The following is a 22,747-nucleotide window of genomic DNA, read 5'->3' on the forward strand; positions in this document are numbered from 1 at the left end:
AGCTCACTACCTACTATTTTAATACAATAGAAAATATTAAAATGTTTTGATAACTGTTCTGAGATATATTTTTACCTCTTTATATTAAAACAACTTATTGAGGAAGAGAATGCAGACACATCCATTTATCAATTTTTACATATTCTTTGTGCATTGAAATACTTGCTGGTTGATTGCATGAAAAAATAAATTACTGGCTGACATAATTTATTATACTTACATTTAAAACTAACATATTTTACCCTTTGATAATTTTAATGCCAAATTTGTTCATTATAAAATAATTCAAAAGAGGCTAGATATTCAGGGGAAAAATGAATGTGTGATCAATGACATATATTTATAGAAAGCTGTGTATCAATCATAAGGTTAGTATGTACATTTAATTTATTCTAAAATGTTTACTAAGATTTGTATAGGAGGATAATTGTATTAATCAATTTCTTTTGCAAAAACCTGATATACAATGTAAAATACTATATTAAAAAAAATTTAAAAATCCTATATTTACTTTAAAACTACACTTTCCATTCCACTTGTAGGGAATTAGTTCTACCAATACGATCCTCTAAGTTTTTAAATATCCTCATATTTATGCACCTTCACATATCCCATTCCTACTTCAGGACATCCTAACTTCTTACCCAGAATATTGAGACAGCCCATGCATTCTTCTCCCTTTAATCACCCTATCATAATTCAATATATCTGAATTCCATACCAGTTTGTTTTCTGAATTTATCTATTATTTGCTTGCCAAAATTGTTCATCCACATTCTGATGCCTACAGAATGATTCCTTACTTCCATAACATGATATGGAAAACTTTTATACACTTGTTCTTTCTTACATTATTCTCTGCTTTCAATAAAAATAATTTGTAGTTACCTAAGCCCTCTGTGCAATTTGATCCATCATTACTTTGACCCATTGTGTAGGATAATTTTCCTGTATGTATCTGTAAACCTATTACTCATGTTTTGAAAATCTGCTCGAGTAAGATAGAACTTCTGGAATGGGGGAATGAGGACCTCCCTAAGGCAACAGTAAAAGCCCCCTAATATCTTAAACCAACCATTTCAGAACTCAATTAGCCAAAAGTATTTTAAAAAGCTTAAAAGAATTACACAAAAGTAACTACTGAATCGTGGTACAAACTGTGGAACGTGTGGTGCTTTAACCTGCTCCTGCACAATTCTAAAAGGGCTCATTGGTCAGAAGCTACACCGGGAAGAATTTCTCAAGGGACTTTGAAAAAAAAAATTGTGGCAAATAATTGGAGAAAGTTTGTGTCTCATCTGGGGAAGATGGTGATCCTGGTTGGGAATAGGAGAAAATATGGCAAAAATTTAACAGGGATATCTAAGTAATAATGTAATGGTATGTGGCTTTGAAAAACCTCATATTGTTGGTCATCTGGAAGGCTGTGTGCTTGTTCAGGGCTGTAATCATGCACCAGGCTTGTAGCACATTTAGGAAATAACACAGGTACTTATACCTCATGGGCTATGAGACACTTTACCAAAAGAAATTGAAAGTCAAAGTACACATGTAAATTGCCTAAACTTGTATCACAAGCCTCACACTGTTTCCCTCAGCAAATGATTGAAGCTTCATTTGCCCATGATATTTACAGAAAAGTTTGGCCCAATCAATGGATGACAACTAATATATGCTTAAGAAATGGACATTAAAATAATTGTAATAACCATTAATTGTAAAAATAAAGCAGAGATTTCAGTGTTTGGAGACCGTAGGGGATACAGTTTGTATTAATTAATCTAGGCGAGTTACTAACAATTGAGCAAAACAATAATGAGAGATTTTCAGAATACACATTTGCTATAATAATTCACCTAAAATTCTGGTATTTACGTAATTTTATGAGACATACAGAGAAAACAGAAACTGTGTTCCATGTGAATTAGAAAAAAGGAATCAACAGAAACTGCCCTTGACTTTTAGTTAATTGTTAGAAATATGTTCAAACAACAAAAGGAAATACATTTAAAGAGTTCAAGGAACTCATCACATCAATGGTTCACCAAATGCATAATAATGCAAAATATGAGTAAATAAGTATAAATTTTGAAACTTGAAATTTTGAGGTTATAAAAGAACAGCTAAAGAAAAAATTCCCTAGAAATGCACAAGTGCAGATATGAATTGTCAGAAGAATCAGTGAATGTGATGATAGCCAATAGTGATAATGCAAAAAGAATAGAATGGAAAATGATTGAAGAAAAAATGAACAGATCCTGAGACATCTCTGGAGCACTATCAAATTTACTAATATATACATAGAAGGAATCCCAAAGAGAGTGGAGTGAAAGAAAGGAATAAAAATAAGAGACTCTGATCAAAGTCATCACAATTTTAAAAAGTCTTAAAATACATGTCTAAGAAGCACAATACAATTCAAGTAAAATAAATATAAGGAGACCCATATGTAGACCCATCATATTCAAATTATAGGAGTTAAAGAGAAGATTGTAGGAATTAAAGAGAAAAATGTTGAATTAAGCAAAAGGCAATGTTCTGTGATGTACAAGGGAATCTCAATAAGCAGGACAGCTGGCTTCTCATCAGAATAAATGAGGACCAGAAGGCCATGGGACTATATATTTAAAGTGCTGGGAAAATTGACAGTGAACCACAATAAGGATATTTCCAGATAGACGAATATTGAAAAAGTTAATTTTTGTTTTCTTTTGTTTGTTTTTCTAGCTTTTCTAACTTACAAGTTAGTTCACACTGATGAGAATTGGCTCAAATCAACCCGAAGAAATAAAGGACTGATAAATATGTAAATATCCATTCATACATTATAGCCTTCTATTAACTTCAGAAACAATATTTACAGCACTTAATCTGGGGAATTAAAAGATTAAAATGTAATTTGTGTTATAATAATACAAAAGAGGCAGGGAAGTGAACATATTGGAACATGGTTTCTATACACTAATTAAATTAGGTTGGTATTAATTGTAAGTAGTTTGTTTTAAGTTAGCACACATTTAGAAATTTCCAGAGCAACACCAAGAAATGTTAAGAGTCTAAGAAAATAACAAAAAACAATGGTGCATCTATGTACATAAACTAACTCTTCTCACTTTCAAGAATGAAACAGGCAAAATACAATAATCCTGGGTGAGTCAGCACACCCTTTTACTTCTAGATAGATCATCCAGACATAAACTAAGTAAAGATTCTTTAGATCTAAAAAATTATTTCAATCTAAAAACTACTATTAACCAAATGATCCTAACAGATGTATATAGAGTGTTTCATCCATCAACAACTGAATTTATCTACTCAACAGCACATGAAAAATTTTCTGAAATAGATCATATTTTATACCACAAAGAAAATCATAGCAAATACAAACAAAATACAGATAATTACTTGCATCCTCTCAGATCACAATGGAGTGAAAGTAGAAATCAACAATAAGGCAAAAACAAAAACCTCTGCAATACCTGGAAATTAAATAGAACACTTTTGAATGACAAAAATCCTTAATAAAATATTGACAAACTGCATACAAATGTACATGAAAAAGATAGTAAACTATGATCAAGTGGGGAATGCAAGGTTGGTTCAATATACACAAATCAATAAATGTAATTCACTGCATTCTTAGAGTTAAGGACAAGAAATAATGATTATCTCAGTAGATGCAGAATAGGTAGTTGACGAAATTGAGTACACATTCATGTTTCAAACACTAGAGAAACTAGGGATAGAAGAAACTGGCCTCAACGTTTTATATATGACAAACACAAGTCTAATATCATACTGAATGGAAAAAACCTGATTTCCCCTAAAAACTGGAATAAGACAAGAATGCCCACTTTCATGACTCCTATTCAACATAGCCCCCACTTCCACCCCCCATCCCTCTCCCTCAAAAAAAAAAAAAACCCTCTAGCCAGAGCAATTAGGAAAGAGAAGAAAATTAAAAGAATGCAAATAGGAAAAGAAAAGTTCAAATAACTCCTGTTTGCTGTCAACATGATTCTATATATAGAAGATCCAAAACTCCACCAGAAGATTTCTAGAGCTGATAAACAAACTAAGTATTAAGATAGAGATCAACATACATAAATCAATTCTTTTCTGGTACTCCAATATTGAATATGCTGGAAAAAAATTAAGAAAACGATTTCATTCATGATAATTTCAAAAACAATCTTGGAAATAAATCTAAATAAAGATGTGAAGGATCTATACAATGAAAATTATAGAATGCTTAAGAAAAAAATGAACAGGATCTGAGAAGATGGAGCTACCTCTCATCTTCTTGGAAGGCAGAATAAATATCATCAAATTGGCCATAAAACCAAAAGTGTTATACAGATTGAATGCAACCTCCATCGAAATACCAGTGACATTCTTCACAAAACTAGAAATACCAGTTTTAAAATTCATTTGGAAAAATAAGAGACCCAAACAGCCAACACAATACTGATCAAAAAGAATGATGCTAGAGACATCCCAATACCAGACCTCAAATTATTCTACAGAGGTATAATAATAAAACAGCATGGTACTGGCACTAAAACAGACATGAAGATCAATGGAATAGAATAGAAAACACAGAAACAAATCCACATGAACACAGTTATCTGATACTAGAAAAAGATGCCAAAAAACATGTTAGAGAAAAGATAGCCTGTGCAACAAATGGCATGGTGAAAACTGGAAACCTGTAGAGAAGAATGAAACTTAACTCCTATTGCTCACACTATTCAAAAGTAAACTCAATGTGGATCAAAGATCATGAAATTAGACGAGAAACTCTCCAATTGCTAGAAAAAAAAATATAAGCCCAACATGTTGGTCCAGGAACTGACTTCCTTAACAAGATTACTAAAGAAATAGAAATAAAATTTTAAAAAATCAATAAGTAGAATAGAATCAAACTAAAAAGCTTCTGCACAACAGAGGAAACAAAAATGTGAAGACAGAGTCTAAAGAAAAGATCTTTCTCACCTGCTCTGCAGGGCATTAATATCCAGAGTATGCAAAGTACTCAAAAAACTTCACACACACACACACACACACACACACACACACACACACACACACACCAATTAATAAATGGGCAAAAGAATTAAAAAGACACTTCTCAAAAGAAGAAATAGAAATGGTCATGAAATATATGAAAAAATGTTCAACATATCTGGCAATTAGGGAAATGCAAATTAAAACTACACTGAGATTTCATCTCACTCCATTCAGAATGGCATTTATCAAAAATACACAAAATAATAAATGTTGCTGAGGATGTGCGGAAAAAGGTACTCTCATACATTATTGATAGGATTGCATATTATAGCAGACCCTCTGGAAAGCAATATGGGACATTCCTCATAAAACTAGGAATAGAACCAATGTGTGATCTAGCTCTCCCACTCTTCAGTTCATATCCAAAATATCTAAAATCAGCACACTTTAGTGATGCAGACACATCAGTGTTTATAGCAGCACAATTCACAATAGCCAAGTTATGGAACCCACCTAGTGTCCTACCACAGATGAATGGATAAGAAAATGTGAATATACACAATGGAATATTACTCAATTATAAAGAATGGAGTGAATTGGAGTCTATCATGCTAAGTGAAATAAATCAGATTCAGAAAGTCAAAGGTCAAATGTTTTCTTTTATATGTGGAAGCTAACGCAAAATAAGGGGGTGGGAAGGAAATATCATCTAAATAGAAGAAAATGTTGGACTAGATGAAGGAGATTGATGGGAAGGAAAATGTAATAATAAAGGAAGAACAGTGGAATCAATCTAACCTAACTTTCCTATGTCAGTGAGTTTCACCATTATGTATATCCATACAGTAACTGAAAAACAAAAACACCTAAAAATACCTAAAAGTCAATAGCAGAATGATCAGTAGACATACAGGAAAAGGAGAATGAAGGAAAGGAAGGGAAGGGGGAATATCAGGGACTGAATCAGAGCAAATTATATTTCATACCTTTATAATTATGTCAAAATGAATTCTACTGATATGTATAAATTAAAATAATCAATATAAAGAGAAAATGTTTTGCAAAAAATAATAACAAAAATTAAACAATTAAGATGGCAGCACGGAAAATGTCTATGCAACACATAAAAAGATCATGAAGGAAGGACAGAAGGACAAAAATAATATGGGACACAGGGAAACCAAACCATCTCACTAATTGATTAAATATAAGATGATTAAACATTGCAATCAAACAGCAGAGATTATCAGACTAGATTAAAAAAAAAAACAGGATCCAATATATACTGCCTAATAGGAGACATACTTTAGAGTGAAAAAAAGCCACAAAAATTTAAATTAAAAGAATGTACAAATCACACCATGCTAATCGTAACCATAAAAGAGCTAAAGTAGTTACACTAAGAACAGGTAAAATAGATGTTAATAAAAAAGTTATTGTTGAAATCATTAAGACATCTTACAGTGTTTAAGTGCTCCAGTCATTAACTCATTCATTAACTCATCCCAACAGAATTTATTCTGTGCCTATTATTTGCCAGACATTATCCTAAGAATTGGGAATGCGATTGAAATATAAATAACTTCAATGTCCAATATAATAAATTTTGTAACTGAGAAATAGGATAATTACATCAAAAATTATTACAAATGATAAATTTGCCAAAGTTTTCATGGAAGACTGTGAAAAGAACACAAAATAGAGGTAGACAAGAGGCAAATTGCATGTGAATTAATTTCTCAGGGGAAACTGAGATCTAAACAATGAGAAAAGATTAGCAAAATTGGGGAACTGGAAAGTGCAGGCAGGCTTGGGGAATGAGATACCTTGAGGGATCCAGGAAGAAACAAGTGTGACCCATCCTAGGACCTGAAGTCATGGTACATGGTGATCTTATGTATCTGAGGGGATAGGAATGTTGAGAAAGAGGAGGATACAGAAGACCAATTCTTGACGTTTTAAAGGATACGCCAGTGAGTGTGGATTTTATTAAAACTTTGGAGATTTCAAACAGCAAAACAATGTTAGATTTTCATGCTAAAGGATCATTTTCACTGACTTTAGGGGTCATGTGAGAGATGTGAAAGAGTGAAGATAATGATGAGATTGTGTGGGGAACCCAGGTGATGGTATGCAGGGACTGGCTCATACTGACCAAAGGAGCAAGTGGCTAAATTTAAAAGTGTCAGTTCTGCCCACATAAGGAATTCAACTGGAGATGTCCTTAGGGAAGAAGTCAAAGGTATGGATTCAGGGCTTTGTAAAGAGACCTGAAGAAGAGAAAGTGAATAGCTGCCTGCAGAACCTGAGGGAGTGAATGAGACAACCAAGGAGGCCACTTAAGGTAAAAAGAGCAGAGGGTTCTAAAGAACAACAGCAATGAATGCATTATCATATAGAGAAATCAGAAAAACTGTGGCCAGAAAACTAGGACAAACACAATGAGAAAGTCGTGTCACAGAAACAAATGTTTAAAGAAGGAGCAAGGACTTTATAATATACCTGATTTAGCTACCACAATAAAGATCTTTTTAGGCATGAATTGACAATCAATTAATTAATTGATATAAACTTAGGTTTTAAGGAACATCCCCCTTTGTGCTCTTTTTGTAGTTTGCTTTTGTAATACCTTCCCTCAATTCTGCTAACCCATGGAATTCCACTGTATTAAGAATGTACAACTCTGATTACATTGTATACTAGTTTCTGATAATACTTTTGGATTAGCTACTTGAGAAATCTGTCTCAACTATGTTGAAAATATTTGAATTCTTTATTTTAATTGAAAAACATTATATTATATATATATATATTTCATGTATAATATGCTGTTTTAAAATATGCAGACACAAGGGAATGCCTAAATCCAGTCCATTAACATGCATTAACTCATGTACTTATCACTTTTTGTTATCAGAAGACTTAACATTTATTGTGTTAGCAGTTTTTAGGAATATAGTATGTTGTTATTAACTATGGTTACCATTTTGTATAATAGATTTCTGGAACTTTCTTCTATCTAGCTCAATTTCAGAATTCTGTGACCAATATCTCTCAATCATCTGTTCCTCTTCCAGTCCCTGGTGACCACCATTCTACTCTCTACTATAAATTCAACATGTTAGATTCCATAATAAGTGAGATCATATAACATTTTCCTTTCTGTGTCTGCTTTATTTCACTTTATGTCTTCTAGGGGGACCCACATTGTCTCAAATGGTAGAATTCCCTTCCTTTTATGGCTGAATAGTATTCCATTGTGTATATATACCATATTTTCTTTACTCTTCCATCAACAGCTATCTAGGTTCAATTCATTTCATGGCTATCATAAATAATGCTTCAACAAACAGGAGTGTAGATAACTCTTTGGCATACTGATTTTAATTTCCCTTGGATAAAAACACAGTAAGGGGATTGCTAGATCAAGTGGTAGATCTATTTTTATTTTATTTTATCTTTTTTATTGTTTTTTTAAAAAATAAATGACAGAAGAATGCATTACAATTCTTATTAAACATATACAGCACAATTTTTCATATCTCTGGTTGTATATAAAGTATGTTGACACAAATTCGTGTCTTCATACATGTACTTTGGATAATGATGTCTATTTTGAGAAATATTCATACTATTTTCCTTCATGGCTGTACTTATTTACATTTCCATCAAAACTGTGTGAAGGATTCCTTTTATCCATATACTTGACAATATCTTAATCATTTTTGATAACAGTTATCTTAATGTGTGTGAGGTAATATCTCTTTGTAGTTTTATTTATTTATTTATTTTTTGTACATGTCATAATACTTTAATTTTCCTGAATACATAAACATGCATCTTCCATGAGCAGAACTTTCTGTTATGGGGTCACACTATACCTTAAAGAAGGTCATAAATTCAGCAACATCATTCAATATAGTTCATAATGAAATTTCCCCAGTGTTTTGAAAATGTTCTTTATAACACTACTACTATAAGTATGGTTTATGGACTAGTAGCATCAGCATCACCTGGGAACTTGTTAGACTTGCAGAATATCTGGCTATGCTGCAGACCTGGAACTAAGGTAAATCAAATGAGATGCCATTAGTGCAAAATTTAAGGAGACACTCTTAGGATTATACACATAAAGGGCCAATATTTGTGTGACCCTGAGAGTGAGTGCCTTTTTAAATTTTGATCTGTAAGTATTTCCCTTATCTCCCCCAAGTCCTTAACCTATTACTGAGTTAAAATCTATATTTCAATTGGATATAACCCATTGAAGCATTAAAACTTTTTAACAAGGGTCAAACCAATTGAATCTAGGGTTATCCCACCACTATGCTGCATCCCTAGTGCTACATTCCCCAACCATTTTGTTTTGTTTTGTTTTTTGAGATAAACTTTTGATCAGTTGCCCAGGCTGGCAAATGAACCCAACTAAACTTGGGCTTCTCCTGCCTCACCCTCCTAGGTAACTGGGATTATAGCCATGTTCCACCATTCCCAGTTCAAGATTCCCCTTTTAGAAATAAGAGTTGCGGGGGGATAGTAGAGGATAGGAAGGGCAGCAGAATACAACAGACACCAGTATGGCAGTATGTAAAAAAGTGGATGTGTAACCGATGTGAATCTGCAATATGTATACGGGGTAAAAATGGGATTTCAAAATCTGCTTGAATCAAATGTATGAAATATGATATGTCAAGAGCTTTGTAATGTTTTGAATCTTTGTAGTTTTAATTTGTGTGTCTCTGATGACTCGTAATTTTTCATATACCTAGCAATCATTTATATGTCTTCTTTTTTTTAGAGTAAAAAAAATATTCAATGGTGTTACCTTTTACATTCAGGTCTGGAGCAGCTGCTGTTAGGAAAGCTGCTGTCTACAGTAAAACAATGTGCTTTGCCAACATGCCTTAACTTTGCACTCTGGCTGTGTGGGTTTCAAATAATACACCCACTGAAAAGGACCTTAATATATTTTTCTCTTCTTTCCATTAAGGGAACTCAAGTGTGCCAAGTTACTAAGAAGTTCCCCACTTCTTGATTAACTCTGAGTTTGACACTTTTCACAATATATCTTCTTTTTTTTTTTAGTTTTTTAAATTGGTGCATTATAATTGTTTGAAATAGTGAACTTTTTTGTTACATAATTGTACATTCACATAACATAATGTGTTCAATTTCATTCCCCATTACCTGTCTTTTCCTTCTCTTCTCCCTCCCGCTGATCCTCTTCTCCTGATCCTCTTCCTCTATTCTTCTTGTCTTCCTTCTATAGGTATATATTCTTTTTGACAAATTTCTATTCAGATCTTTTGCTCAATTTTTTGAATGGATTATGTGTTTTATACTATGGAATCATTTGAGTACCTTATGTATTTTGAATAGTATACCTCCATTAGGGGATGGGGTGTAGTTCAGTGGTATAGTACTTTCCTAGAGTACATGAGGGTCTGGATTCCATTATATTTTTAAAATCAAGACTCTTATCAGATGCATGGTTTGCAAATATTTTCTCCTGTACTGGTTGTCTGTTTACTCTGTTGATTGTTTCCTTGACCGGGCAGAAGTTTTGAGTTTGATGTAATCTCATTTGTTTCTTTGTTTTTATTGCCCATATTTTGGGGTCATATCAAAAAAAATAATTTCTCAGAAAAATATTATAAAGCATTCCTCCTCTATTTTCATGTCACATTTTTCACATTTTGACATCACAATTTACATCTTCTTATATTGCATCTCCCTTAACATAGTATTGCATCATTATGATTTTTGATTTTTTTCTTATTCATTATAATGTAGACATAATTTTTACTCAACCACTACAGTAATAGAATATTGTAAATCTGACCACATCCTTATTTTTTAACATTAAGTTTCATACTTTCATGTTTTCATGTTACTGTTTCACATCCCTTTCCTTCAATATGAAGAACTTCCTTCAGGATTTCTTATAACACAAGTCTGGTGGTAATGAATACCTTCAGCTTTTGTTTGTCTGGGAAAGTCTTTATCTCATCTTCATTTCTATAACACAGTTTTGTTGAGTGCAGTATTCCTAGTTGGAAATTGTTTTCCTTTTGTAATTTGAATATATTGCACTACTCTCTCCTGGCCTGTAAGGTCTCTGCCAAGAAACCGCTCCTAGCCTTATTGAAAATCCTGTACATGTTTTTTGCTTCTTTAATCATTCTGCTGTCAGGAACTTTTCTTTGTCCTTGGTTTTTGACAGTTTGATTTTAATATATTTGGGTATAGTCTTGTTTGAATTTTATCTAATTGAATTTTTTGACCTTCTTATACTGGGACATTCATATTTTTCTCCAAATTTGGAAATTTTCTACTATAATTTCTTCAAATAAGCTCTCTATACTTTTGTCCTTCTTTTCTCCTTATGAATTCCTATATATTGAATGTCTGCTCTATTGATGTTGTCCCATAAATCCTGTAATCTTTCTTCATCCCTTTGCATTCTTTTTTATTATTTCTTCTCTGATTATATATTTTTAAATAACCTGACATTATGTTTATAGATTACTTCTTCTACTTTATGGATTCTGTGGCTGATGCTTCTGCATTTCATTCAAAGTATTTTTGTAGCATCAGAATTTATTGATTTTTAAAGAAAATAATTTTAATTTTTCTGTTAATTTTCTAATTTTTGTCACTCATTCTATCCTGGTTTCATTCAATTGTTTCTCAGTATTTTCTTAAAATTATCTGAACTTCCTTAGAATAATTATTTTGAATTTTTTTGTGAGGCAGTTTGTATATTCCTATTCTTTGGAATCTGCTGCTGGGAGATTATTGTGTTCTTTTGATGGTATTATATATTCTTTGTTTTTTAATGTTTCATGTTCTCTTATTTTGACATCTGCTCATAGGGAGAAATAAGGAAATATTTCAGTCTTTGCACATAATTTTTCTATGGGAAATCCCTTAATCACTTAGCCAAATCACAGGTACTGAGCAGTCTGTCCAAAGGTGGTCCAAAGGTAGACTTGTTGACTGATTCATTGGGCAGACTGGCTTTATGCTTTGCTTAACAAGTGGGCAGGCATGATACCCTGATCTTTGGGATTTGTTTTAAATGCAGGATCCTTAGGACAGGCCTGTGGATTGGGTCTTTAGGAAGGGCCTGGAACCAGAGGACCTGACCTTGCACTGGGATGGGCCTGGAGCCTGAGTACATTGGGGTTTGACTGGCACTGGAATGGATCTGGTGCCTTTTACCACATGGATTGGTTTGGAGCTTGAGTCGGTGGGAACTGACTTGGAGCCTGACATTTCAGGTATCGTCTTAGTCCATGGGGTTCAACCTGGCATTTGGGTTTACTAAAAAGGGCATATATCCTGGATCTAATGGAACAGGACTGGAACCTGTGGTTCTTTGAGCTCTGTGATCACAGGGGCTAGCCTGGTGTTGTGGCTAATTTGGAGCCCGAGTTCACAAAATAAGTCTGGAGGCTAGAAGGGTTGGATCTGGCCTGATACCTATAGCCAATGGTGTTGATTAAGAGTTTGGAACCTTAGAGACCAGTCTGGAACCCATGTTCACTGATGCTGGACTGGGGGCTGGATGTGAAAGTGCAGTCTAAAAATCAAAGGGAGATCAGTAGAGAAAAGTTAAATGCGGGGGAGGAGATGTTAAGAGGAGAGGAGGGAGGGGGAAGTACTGAAGGGTGATATTGGCCTCATAGAATGAGTTTGGAAGTGCTCCCTCCTTTTCTATTTCACAAAATAATTTGTAGAGTATAGGTATTAGTTCTTCTTCAAAGGTCTTGTAGAACTCACTTGTGTATCCCTCTGGTCCTGGTCTTTTCTTGGTTGGTAGGCTTCTGATGGCATCTTCTATTTCATTGCTTTGAAATTGATGTGTTTAACTTGTGTATATCATCCTGATTCAATTTGAGCAATTCATAAGACTTTAGAAATTTGTCGATGCATTTGATATTTTCTATTTTGTTGGAGTACAAATTTTCAAAATAATTTCTAATCTTCTGTATTTCTGTAGTGTCTATCATGAAATTTCTCTTTTTATCACAGATGTTAGTTATTTGAGTTTTCTCTTTCTCTTTGTTAGCATGGCTCAGTGTTTGTCAATTTTATTTATTTATTTTTCTTGAAGAACCAATTTTTTATTTTGTCAATTTGTTCAATTTTTTTTTGTTTCAATTTCATTGATTTCAGCTCTGATTTTAATTATTTCCTGTCTTCTACTACTTTTAGTATTGATTTGTTCTTCTTTTTCTAGGTCTTTGAGATGTAATATTAGGTCATTTATTTGTTGATTTTTTTTCTTCTTTTAGGGAATGAACTCCATGCAATGAACTTTCTTCTTAGTATTGCCTTCATAGTGTCCCAGAATTTTCAATATTGTATCAGTGTTCTCATTTACCTCTAAGATTTTTTTTAGTCTCCTCCTTGATGGCTTTTGCAACCCATTGTTCATTCAGTAGCATATTATTTAGTCTCCAGGTGTTGTAGTAGTTTTTATTTTTCATTTTATCATTGATTTCTAATTTTATTCCATCTTGATCTGATAGAATGCAGGGTAGTATCTCTTCTTTTTTGTATTTGTTAAGAGTTGCTTTGTGGTGTGGTATATGGTCTATTCTAGAGAAGGATCCATGTGTTGCTGAGTAGAAAGTGTATTCTCTTGTTGAAGGATGAAGTATTCTATATATGTCAGTTAAGTCTAAGTTATTGATTGTATTATTGAGTTCTATAGTTTCTTTGTTCAGCTTTTGTTTGGAAGATCTATCTAGTGATGAAAGAGGTATGTTAAAGTCACCCAAAATTATTGTGTTGTGGTCAATTTGACTCTTTAACTTGAGAAGAGTTTGTTTGATAAACATAGATACTCCATTGTTTGGGGCATATATATTTATAATTGTTATGTCTTGTTGGTTTATGGTTCCTAATCAGGAACCTTTCTTGTGTGTTGCACTCTGGTGACTGTACACCTATAGCAGAGGGCTTTTTGTATTGAGCAGTCACTCTGCAGAGTTAGCGGCTGCTGGGGATTGGGAGAAATTAGACAACTATGAGTACCTGGCTATCTGGTGTTCCAAACTGGGAGTTGCCCCAACCAAAGATAGTGATGGAGGTGACTCAAGATAGAGGCAGCTGCTTTCAGCAATGGGGTGTTGGGTTGAATGGGGGAAGCCGGGAGATGGCATTGTGTTCAGAGATGAACTCTTTGGTGTGCAGTGTTGTGGCTGTTGGCTTTCTTCAGAGCCTGTGATGTTCCCAGGTGCAGGCAGGCTACCCTGAGTAGGCGACTATGGCAGTAGGTGCCGAGTCCCAAGATGGAGGACACTGGGGGAGCCCCATGTTGGCAGATGAGGGTTCACAGGGAGTGGTGACTGAAGTTCCTGCATGTGGGTAGTAGCTGTGTTTCCTTTGTGTGAGAGGTGTCTGGGAATTCAATGTTTGTGCCGATGCCAGTGGTCCTGCTAAGGCACCTGCGAGACCTGTGTGGGTGAGTAGTTGGGAGTCCTTTTCTAATGCTGAGGACCAGGGACCTGCGCAGCATGGCTCATGATTCTTGTGGGGGATCAGCTGTGGAGGGGTCCTCTATCACTCTCAGCAAAGCAGTATTCCCACTAGTTGAGACCTGGGTTACAGAGCAACACAGAATGCTGCCTCCCTCTAGCCAGCCATCTTGGATCCTCCAGTTGATGCAGTCTTTATTTTAGAGTATTTAAAACTTACATGCAATATAAGATTTATAATAAATAAATAAACAAATAAATATTGATACCAGTTAAATGTATGATATTTTAAGGAATATATGTCCATTTTTTAAAACATCTTGTTTCAAGTATAAAATCCATGAAATGCAGCCAGCAAAAACTTGACTTTTCAATGACTGCTTTTTTGACCTCAGAGATAATCTTTGGCTTTAAGACTTGCAACAAAGCAGATGTCTTCTGAGAGCTTAAAATGTTAAAGAATGGTTTATGTGTTATTGTCCATTAATAATAACCAACAAAATAAGAGTAAGGGAGTATACTTGAATGTAGATGACAGTCTTATAAGATCGAAACCTCTGTTTAAAATATTCAAAAATATGTTCAAAGAGTAGATAGTTGATTAATAAGTAAGCCAAATAAGTCAAGTATTATAAAGTGTCTAATTTCTTTTTCTTTCCATTCATAATAATGAAACTATGAAACTACATGGTTTTCTTCTTCTTTTTTTTTTTTTTTTGTATGGAGGATTTAACTCAGGGGCACTTGACCACTAAGCCAAATCCCCAGCCCTATTTTGTATTATACTTAGAGACAGGGTCTCCCTAAGTTTCTTAGTGCTCAATTTTTCTGAGGCTGGCTTTGGACTCATGATCCTCCTGCCTCAGTCTCCTGAACAGCTGGAATTACAGATGTGCACCACTGCACCCAGTTTCATTCTTTAGTGAGACTGTTTTAACGTCAATTTATTTATTTAGTTAGTTTTAATTTATTTCTTCTAACTAGGTATATATGACAGCAGAATGCTTTTCAATCCATTGTACACAATTGGAGCACAATTTTTCACTTTTCTGGTTGTACACAAAATAGGATCATGCCATTCATGCAATCATACATTTACCTAGCGCAATGATGTCAGTCTCATTTCACCATCTTTCCTACCCCCAGGCCCTCTCTCTCTCCTCCCTCCCCTATGCTCAATCCAAAGATTCTCCCCTCATCCCATGCCACACCCCCCATTATGGACTAGCATGTACTTATCAGAGAAAATATTCAGCCTTTGGCTTTTTGGAATGGATTTACTTTGATTAGTATGATATTCCAAGAGAAGACATATAATCGATCAACAAATACATAAAAAAATGTCAACATCTCTAGTAATCAAAATGCAAATCAAAACTACTCTAAGATTTCATCTCACTCCAGTCAGAATGGCAGTTATCAAGAATATAAGCAACAATAATTGTGACAAGGCTGTGGGGAGAAAGGCACACTCATACATTCTGATGGGATTGCAAATTGATGCAGCCAATTTGGAAAGTAATACTGAGATTTCTTAAAAACTTGGAAAGGAATTACCATTTGACCCAAATTATTCCACTCCTTGGCCTATACCCAAAGGTCTTAAAAACAGCATACTACAGTGACACAGCCACATCAATGTTTATAGAAGCACAATTCACAATAACCAAACTGTGGAACCAACCTAGATGCCCTTCAATAGATGAATGGATAAAGAAAATGTGGTATACATATACAATGGAATATTACTCAACAACAAAATGGAATAAAATTATGGCATTTGCAGGTAACACCATTTTTTTTTTAAACCAGACTCAGACTTAATGTCAAATTGGACAAGGAGGCAATAGAGAGTCCAAAGAAAACATCCATTATTCTAGGATTTTTTTTCTTTTACATTAGTATGTACAAATAATTATTATTATTTGTTTTGTTATATATGATATGAAAATTTAAATTAATGAGACTTCATTTTGGAGTCATTATTTGAATTTATCTGTATTCCCTTTCACTGTGAAATATTGAGCTAAAAGATAATATATAGAAAATGTTTACAAAATAAACAACAATATTAACAACTTTCTTTGGGAATATATGTGTGTTTGTAAACAGCAAAAAAAAGAAAAAGCAAGAAATGGAAATACATACAAATAATCTATTAGGAGAAGTTAGCTATTGGAAATTTGGAAGAGGGAAATAGGCTTGGATTGACAAGTATTTAATGGTGACTTTAGATGCATTGATGTTTTAAATTAAAAAAAAATGCATTCAGGTGTAATTATAATCACTGGTATATTATCACTAATTTTGGAAAAATTAAATTTATTATGGGGCTAGCCAAGTGCAATGGAGCACGCCTATCATCCTGGTGGCTCAGGAGGCTAACGCAGGAGATTCATGAGTTCAAAGACAGGTTCAGCAATTTAGCAAGACCCTGAGCAACTTGTGACAGCCTGTCTCTAAATAAAATATAAAAGGGGCCACGGATGTGGCTTAGTGGTTGAGTACCTCTGAGTTCAATCCCTGGTACCAAAAAAAAAAATTATTATGGTGCTATTGGATGTAAGTAATGTGTCAAGACACTAAAATGACTGTTGCTTCCAGTTCATTCTTATAGAAAAGGAACTAAAGCAAGTGACTTCCATTATTTTTAGTAAGGCACACACTACATTTGCAGGTTATTTCCTCCTCAAAAGTCACTATGAGCTTCACTTTTCATTGGTCTTCATAACAGACCAAGCTTGATAGGTGAACCTATTACTTTGGCAATTGTACAGAGGTAGAGGCTTAGAGAAAGGTTATATGACTTGCCAGCAAAAGCTTGGGCTATTTTTATTTGAAAATAATATCTGTTAATAAATGATGTCCTAAACATAAGGAATTTTATTGATCAAAAAAACTCAGGGATGGGTAAATCACAACCAGTAAAGTGTTTTGGAAAGAGATGGAACTCAATAAAATCTCGTAACCTAATGGATGCTGAAAAGCTAAATATCTGTATAAATTATCATTTGGTTTTTCTTATTCATTAATCCATAAAAGTCAAGACAAAAATATTGTACTTTCATTATACTTTAAATAAAGTATATGGATTCTAAGTTTGTTGACAGTAAAATCAAATTCAGAGTCACCTTTCAGACTCTTTATTTTAGAAATGAAGAGTAGAGAACAAAAATAAAGGGCTGATTTTAACAATAATGCTAAAAGTTCCTTAATTTCAGACAGCAGTCAACCTCTGAGTTTTAATTGATTCTTTCAATAATTAAGCAAGGCAGTTACTACTGTCTTCTTCTTGTGTATGGAAAAAATAAGACTGAGAGGAGTTTAAGACGTTATTTAAAGCTTTGACCTTTAGACCTGTTAAAACATTATTTCTTCAAAAGTTCCTGCCTTTCTTGACCTCCTTAAAGACTTTACCCTCCCTGGCCTGTCCTATGACATTGTCCAATTTATTTTTATTTTAACATTTTTCATGGCCTACTGCTTATTTAACATTCGTCTTCACATCTAGCAAACCTGCATATTTTGTGGAAGAAGGGAACCTTATCTGTTTTGTTGACCTAGAAGACTGTTTGGCACAAGAATTACATTCAATAACTATTTAATGAATATATAAACATAATACAACACTTCTGTTTGTGACTTTACTCAGACCTTGGGGGAGAAGGAATTCTGCAAGTATCTGATTGTTTTCTCCAGTGTACTTCTTTACCTTGACATATAATAGATCGCCTTTATCTTACTCATACATTGTATCATTTCAAGCATATCCTTGAAAGATAAGAATGGGAAAATATGTTCAATGTGAGGCCCATTAAGTACTTGACACATGTTTATAGAAAGGGAAGTTATGATATTTGGAAATACAATCTTGAAAGTATTTTGGTATTCTTCAGTAAGCAATCAGGATCCCTGAAAATAAATGGTTTAAAGGCTCATTTAAATTGTATCAATATTTAGAAAAGACTTTAGAAATTTGAAATATATTATGTTATATTCTGTTTCACTAATTTGAAGATATGACAGCATTTGTGACTGAAAGATAAACAAAGTGTCATGAAATTAAAATTTCCTCTCATAATATTGTTGTCTGGTTGTTTTCTTGCTTCAAAATTTGAACGGCTGTTGTACATATTTTCAAGTGTGAAGTATTTTTCTTTTATATCTTGAGAATAACAATACCTGACTTATACATTTAGAAACTCTACCCTTATCTTATTTTTGTAACAAAATATAATATCTCATAGCAATATATGTTTCTTCCTTATAGTTACCGGGAAAAGTATGTATTAGAGACACAGTCCTGACTTTTGTTTTAAAACCTGAACTACAGTCAGAATGTTGCAAAGCCAACAAATTGTAATTCAGCTGTGCAGGTTTTATGAGTCTTGGCAAGGTCTTAAATCATTGTGATACATTACAAACTATAGAAACATCTACAGGAAGCATGCTGTGTTTTTCGTTGTTGCTGTTATATCTTTTTGCTACTGAGCTGTCTGGGATATTGGTTCCACATGATCAGCTCCTTTTGGTATAGGTAGACCCTAAAAATGACAGAAAAAATCTGTTTGTTTCAGGAAGCACAGAAGGTTGTCAAACATAAATTATCTAATATATACAGAAAATACCAGCTGTGGTAGCTATTTTTAAAGCATATTTTAGATTTTAACTTACCCCAAACAATACTAGTAAGAACATGAATATATGTATGTATTAGTTGCTCAATGGGGAATGATGTGCTTCTAAAAATAGAAAAATGTAAGACAGATTTAATTAGGAAAGGAGAATTTAGTTGACTCCCTTGGGTGCCCCAGGGCATTTGACCTAAAAGAAACATTGGTAATTATTGCTCTAGACATCAAAATTTGTGATTTGTTTAAAAGTTGGACTACTTTGGATATTTTATTAAAAATATCTGTATATGATAATTGTAAATGTACTAAAAAAGTAAGAAACAGAACTTTACTGGTTATTATTGCAGAGTTGTAATTAACTTGCCTTCTTGACCCAAAGATACCATGTGGTTGGGGAGACTGTAGTTTGGATCTTGCCACAATAAGGGACCATATCCTGAAATGCTCTCCATCAGTGCTGGGCCTGAGATTCCCTTCCCCAACTGAGTCACTTGGCTGCCAGGGGGAGGGAGAGTTAAGAAGAGAATCTGCCACAAAACCACTGATCCTGGAAAGCTCTTTGTTCCTGTGGGCCTGAGACTCCTCTGGTCCACCCAGACACTGGAAGCCTGTAGCACCACCACTGGCCTGGAAGGAACAATGACACAGTACTTGTATGGACTGGATACTTCCTCTCCCACCTAGAGGCAGCAGCTGTCCCAGACTGGAGAAACTGTTTCTTCTCCTCAGGAAGCAACAGGAGGGACCAAGGGAAGCCCATTGGAATAAGATCAAGTAAGAAGGCCAAAGTAGCAACCTAAAGACTCTGAAAGTAGCTTATCACCTAAAATGGCCCATAAAAATAGGCAAAGACCTATACGCTACAGGTAAATAGGGTGACTGCCTGCTTAACCAACAAACAAAAAACACCAGATGTTCTCACATAGTAGCCTAAATGTCTATTATTATAATACATTTCTATTACACCAAGAGCCAGCAAAATCATGCCTTAAATGAGAAGAGACAACCAGACACTGACATTAGGATCTTGGAATTATGTGAAAAGTATTTTCAAGTGAATGTCACAAAAATTATCCAATAAATAGTTTAAAGTTCTCATTATTGAAATGAAAAAAAGTGGAAAATATCCATAAAGTAAAACTTTTAATGAATAACTAATAAAAATGATAAAAGTGAAAAATATAATAACATACATTAAGGAAAGTTGCTAGATAGGCTCCATATCAATAGTGGAATGACAACAGAGAGAATAAGTAAACATGAGAAAAGATCTAAAGTATTTATTTAAGTTGAAACAAAAAAATAAATGCAAAGATCCTTAGGGACAATAACTAAAGATCCAATATTCATACCATTAGAATACTAGAGTGAATGGATAAAAGGGGGGGCTAAAATGGTATTTGAAGAAATAATGCATATTTCCCACAAATGTGGGAAAATGGCCAAAAGATATAAATCCACAGATTCAAGAAGCTGATAAAACCCAAACAGAATAAGCCCCACAAATCAACACCAAGACAGTCATAATGAAATGTCTAAAAACTAAAGCCAAAGAAAAAAAAAGCCTTAAATGCAGTCAGAGAAAAATGGCACATTACCTCCAGGGAACATCAGTAACCTCTTATCTAAAATCACAGAAGCTGGAAAGAAGTGGCACAGTATTTTCCAAGTACTGGCAGGGGTGGGGGGAGGTCCATTGCAATCTCTATTTGGAGTGAAGGGGGAAAGAAACAGGAAATAGGCATATATCAATAGTTTCTTTCACTGAAAATGGTCTAAATATTACAAAGAAAGAGCAGAGAATGGACAAACAATAATTCAATATTCTTCAATTCACATTCAATAACAAGGTTTGAAAGTAAATGGATTTAAAAATTTACCATGAAATATTAATTAAAAAAATACTAATATCTGCTGAGATAGACTTTTTAAATTTTAATTTCATATTTGTTGTACTGGGGATTGAACTCAGCGGCACTCTATCATTGAGCTGTATCCTTGGGATATTTTAGTTTTTAGAAAAAAAAATTGAGAAAGGATTTCACTAAATTGTAGAAGCTAGCCTTGAACTTGTAATTCTCCTGCCTCTACCTCCTGAGTAGTACCTGGGATTACAGGTATGCACCATCATGTCCAGCTACAAATAGACTTTTGAGTAAAGAAAGTTACTATAGACAGAGGGATATTGCATAATAATAGAAACATGCCACACAGAAAAAATGTCTCAAAATGCATGAAACAAACTGATAACACCAAAAGGGAAAGACATTCTACTTTAAGAATGTCCAAGATCTCTCTCTCTCCAAACAGATTGACTACTGGCCAGAAAATCAGCAGGGAATAAAGGCAATCTGACCAACACAAGAGCCAACAGGATTTGCTTCATTTAATAAGCATTTATTCAACAGAACACATATTCTTTCTTTTTTATGGGTTCTTTTTAGTTAAACATGGCAGTAGAATCCATTTTGACATAATCATAAAAGCATGGAATATATCTTGTTCTAATTTAGTCTGCAGTAACTTTCCTTCTCCTCCCTGCCCAACCTACTCCTGCTCCTTTCCCTCTACTCCACTGATCTTTCTGCCATTTCCCAATCATTTTTTAAAAATTAATTTCTTGTGTATGTACATGATGTGGAGATTCACTATGGCTTATTCATATATGTACCTAGGAAAGGGATGTCAGATTCATTCCACGCTATCCTTTTCCCATACCTGCTCTTTTCCTTATATTTCCTTTTGTCCACTCCACTAAACTTCTGTTCTTTCTTTCTAATCTTTGTATTTTGGATTAGCTTCCACATATCAGAGAAAATGTTTGGTTTTTGGTTTTATTGGGATTGGCTTATTTCAATTAGCATTATAGGCTCCTGATCCATTTATTCTAGGTTGTGTTCTAAAAAGTGATCAATTATTAAACATCAGGAACATATTTGTTGTTATCCTGACTCTTGTGTATCTGATGATTGAACTTTAGTGGGAAGAGATCAATAAAAATTAATAGAAATAAGAAACTGTAGCTTATTAAAATGTAACTAATATACTTAGTGAAATAAAGATTATTGTTTTTCATGTGCTAAACACCTCTTCAGTGTTGCAAAATGCATGGTAGAAAGTTAATTTAGGCAAGTTCACTAAATTGCATTTAGTTTCCACATCAAACATTCAGAAGGCAGTGAGAATATATGGTGACTTGTTGTGACAAAATGAACATCATAGATTGCCTTTACCAAATAAATAGAATTATTTCATCACTCCAAAACAATTGTTTTGAAAGTACCAGTAGGATTATTTTTTTTTTTTTAACTTCCAATGTGGAAGACAATAGGCACACTAAAATTTCCTTGGGATTCTGACCTTAGTCACTTGCTAACCTCTCAAGGTTATTCTATCTCTTGTCAACAACTGGTTATTGACCCCTGATGAATACACAAGGAAAGCTCTGAAATCACATTTGGGTCAACTAATCTATTTTTTTAAGCCATGAAATCAAGAGCCTTAATCACATTAGTGATGCCTGACCATTCTGTTTCAATTCCAAGGCTGTCTTGTGAAACTAATGAACTGTCTTGGTGGCTCCAAAGCACAGCCAGGGTCTCACAGGCCAGTTGT

Source organism: Callospermophilus lateralis, chromosome 2, assembly GCF_048772815.1.
Source record: "Callospermophilus lateralis isolate mCalLat2 chromosome 2, mCalLat2.hap1, whole genome shotgun sequence".
Classification (NCBI taxonomy): Eukaryota; Metazoa; Chordata; class Mammalia; order Rodentia; family Sciuridae; genus Callospermophilus; species Callospermophilus lateralis.